Source organism: Halyomorpha halys, unplaced genomic scaffold (genome assembly GCF_000696795.3).
Source record: "Halyomorpha halys isolate HHAL.00 unplaced genomic scaffold, Hhal_1.1 Scaffold1501.1, whole genome shotgun sequence".
In the NCBI taxonomy this organism is placed as follows: Eukaryota; Metazoa; Arthropoda; class Insecta; order Hemiptera; family Pentatomidae; genus Halyomorpha; species Halyomorpha halys.
The window spans coordinates 95,445-99,433 of record NW_027111302.1 but is presented as its reverse complement, the minus strand read 5'-3'; positions in this window follow the sequence as shown (position 1 = coordinate 99,433).

The window sequence follows — 3,989 nt, the reverse complement described above, 5'->3', positions numbered from 1 at the left end:
TGTGTAACGTTAAAGTTTTTTTAATTAGGACCTGAAGATAGATGGACCGTCTGAAACGTTAGAAAGACTGTCTTATTAAAAATAAAATTAATAACATAAGAATTAATGGTTGGATTTTCCTGGTTCTAAGACGAAAAACAAATTTTTTTTACCATAAAATAGTACTAATGGAATACCTCATTTTCCTCAATAATCTCTTCGATTATACAAACAATTAAAAACATATAATAATGTACGTACAATTATATAAATTATGAGTTTAGATTAATATTTATTTATTTTATGATAAGAATGTAAAATATCCATATTAATTAATAATTATTGATCCAAATATGAAATCAAAATATAATATTTTAAACATACAACAGTAGTTTTTAAATCATATAGTTAGCAATACTTGGAAATATTCAAAACTGTTATAGGATATTTAGTATTGCTAGGTGCACCGCGTTCCACTAGTTCCATCCATTACAGTCTATATAATATTGAATTTGACAGGTTTCATGCTTCGCTCCATTGCATGTGAAATGATTGAGTTAACTAACGAGAAATAATTGCTCATTCTCTACCAGCGTATAACAATTTTATTTGTTGATAATATTTACATTACAACACTAATAACTAGTACATTGTTTCGAAAAAAAAATTCATACAAATATTTATTAAAAAAAAAACTATACATTCTTACCATACCATAAATGTTGTTAATAAGTCTTCCAAAGTTTGCATTGATCATGATATGTAGATCAATTTACAAGACATGTAATTCTTTTGTAAACTTTTATGTTTAGCAACGATAGTATAGCCCGTCTTCGAAGCTCAAAGAATGTAAGATCTATGACGTGCGTGCCTGTTATATATAGAAGTGGTGAGAGTATTGATTCTTACAGACATTCTCACATCGGCTTGGATTGTTCTAAGTTTGACTGAGTGTAGGGTGAAATGATGAAGAAAGTCAGATACTCTTCTTATTTATTTCCACAACAAAACTGTGAGGCAATCTAGGAATCCAGAAAACAGTCCAAGCCGTGAACAATAACATACAATAGTCAGAAGAATAGGAAATATCCAAAATAATCTTACCATCAACCAAATATCAGCTGGCTAGAGGTTTGCTAATGGATTTGCCACTGAAAGCTATAGAACAACAGACTGTAAAATAGTAAAGCAGAAAGTTAATAACAAACAAAAAATAACCATTTATACATATAATGAAGAAATAAAAATTGCTGCTGTGGCAAATTCATTTTTTATAAGTTTGCTCACGCCAGCTGAGTAGTTGTTATCTTCTACTCCCTACCCCCATGAGTGTGGCATGACCCTACTCTCCTTCAAAGCAAAAGTGAAGCCAAAAAGGCCAAGCCCACGTAGCCTAGGTTTACGTTGAGGTTAATAGGAATGCCCAATACTGTAATATAAACTGAAACAGAAGGCAGTGATTGGCTCGAACTTATTTTCTGCCACATCCTTAGTTCATCATAAGGCCTTTTTGGCTTCATTATTCCTGCCAGTGACCTTCTCTCTCCATTAAAATCCTTCCTCCAAGACTCCGCTTCCGTCTTGGATTAAAAAATTTTCTGAAACATGTCAAACAGAGGTGCACAACTCCTACATTAAGAAAGTTACTGATGTCGGCAGACATAAGACAAGGTTACTCGGTGTCAGCGGATGCTCGGCTCCTACTTGGGACTGGTTGGGAACTGGAGAGCTGCGGAAAAAGATTGGAATTACTGGCGAAGACTTTTGGAGTAGGCTCAGCCTCAGTTATGGGACGTAGCGCCACATATTTATGTATTAGTAGACCTAGACAAAATTTTTGTTAACATATAGAAACTCTCTAGTACTATTTAATTTTGACTATTGTTCCTTCAAATCGAAGTCAGTTGTGAATGAAGCACTGATTGTGTAAATAAATGTTGCAGGAACTCCAGATCTATGATATCATATGATGTATATCTTATCAGAACAATTAATTTCTTCATTACCTTGTTTTTTACTAAACATTAGTGAGCTATAAGAAAATGCCTACAACAACACCAATAATTAAATTTTGAAAAATTTCTATTAACTGATTATGATATGATGATAGTAATTATTAATAATTGATTCCTTAAATTTATTTATTTTTAGACAATCAACGGGCTTTCTCTTACTTGTTTATTTTTGATTCGGACTCTTAAGATCAGATCAAAGTAAAGTTTTAGTGATCATTAGACGACCTCCTAAACGAATTTCTTCTTCACAAAGCAAAAATCCCGCGACTCTCCCCCCCTTTTAGGAATTAAAGCCGTGTTCAGGGAAGGAATAATCTTCTTTTCTCTGAACGAGAGTTCTACAAACAAGATTTGGAAGGGGGGGGGGCCATGGACAGTCCTTGAAGCTAAGGCTTGTAAACGTGTCTATGAAAACCTTAGGTTTACGAAAAAAAAAGTATGTGTGTAAAAAGAATTTTCATTGGAAAAACACTTCTTTACGTCTTCTTAGTCCAGGGAAGGAAGTTTCGTAAAATGGTATCTGTCCTTTCTTAAACAAGAAAAAATGTGCGAAACTGAAATTAGATATTTTTTTTTTGTATATACACCTTTTCCTTTTTTCTCTTGCAAACGTTGGAAGTGCAACTTTAGATATAATGGTTGTAATCGATTTCACATATTTTTTTTCTCAAGTAACTCTGACAATTTTAATTAAACATATAACGTATCAATGTACAATAAAATAGCATTTTAAATTTTCGTCCTCATTGTAACTGTTTGATAGAGCTAGAAATTGCGAATTTCCTTAATAACTCCCTGTAAAGTATTTTTAATTTTGTTTATTTGAAATAACATTTTAGTTAATAATTTAAATGTATTAACAAATAACTATGAATCATAATAGAAATTGATTTACTTTCGGAAAAATTCTTTTCATGTTTCCATAGTCGTTATGAAAATAATTAGTTACTACTTTCACTTACACAAATATGAAGTATTGACATCGTGAATAATAAAGAAATTATTGCTTAGAATTCATCTCACAAACAAACTAGAAGGTGGAACTAGTGTATTGTGTTGGAGTTGGTTCATTAAACAATAATATTTTAAAATCAATTAACACATTAGTCTCTTTATTATCATTGACAAAACCGAACTTTCGTTGTTAATATTATTTCGTTCTTGAGGTTCCAATAATTACGAAACAACTCGTAAGTGTTAAATTTTTACTCTAGCTAAAAAAAAAATTATGGTATTAAAGAAAAGGGCAGTTATATAGGATGTATTTTTATAAATAGTATAGTACATATATTTTTTATGTTATCTGTTCTACAATAATCATGATTTTTCACAGACGTATGTCATTTAGTAGATTTCAATCTAATCGTTTAATGAAACTATTTTTTTGTGAAAGACTATTTTAAGATTAAATATTGAAGTATATTGAAGATATCGGAAGGGAACAAGTGTTTGTCCTCTAAGGAACGAAACGGTATTGGGCAGTTGTGCAAACAGTTGTCCAGGTGACCTATTTGGAAGATGAGCTCCAGCAGGCTTATTTAAAGAGCAAGAATCCCTTGTAATAGTCGCAATCAAATACATTTTGAAATTCCCTTCCTTAAAACTTTATTCTCCAAAGAAATCATCAGTTGATAACAGATAGATGTTCGGCAATGAAAAAATAATGAGGAATGAAGTATTAGAATTCTAAAAAAATAAAAAAAAAACAAACAGGACAAACATAGTATTTAATTTTCAATATTTTATTCCAGATACAATTATTTTTTTCTTCCGCTACAAAAAGTTGCCATGCATGCTTCTTTTATTTTATATAATTAAAAATAATTTCCATTCACTAAAGTGTTCTGACAATTTAAGAAAGAAAACGTTTTTTATTTTACACAAAGGAAATAAAAAAATCAAACAATATTTATTTATTTAAGTGTTTCGACCACTAGGGCCATTTACACTGAGTTTACAAAGTTAATAGATTAGAATTGACATATTCACAAAGTG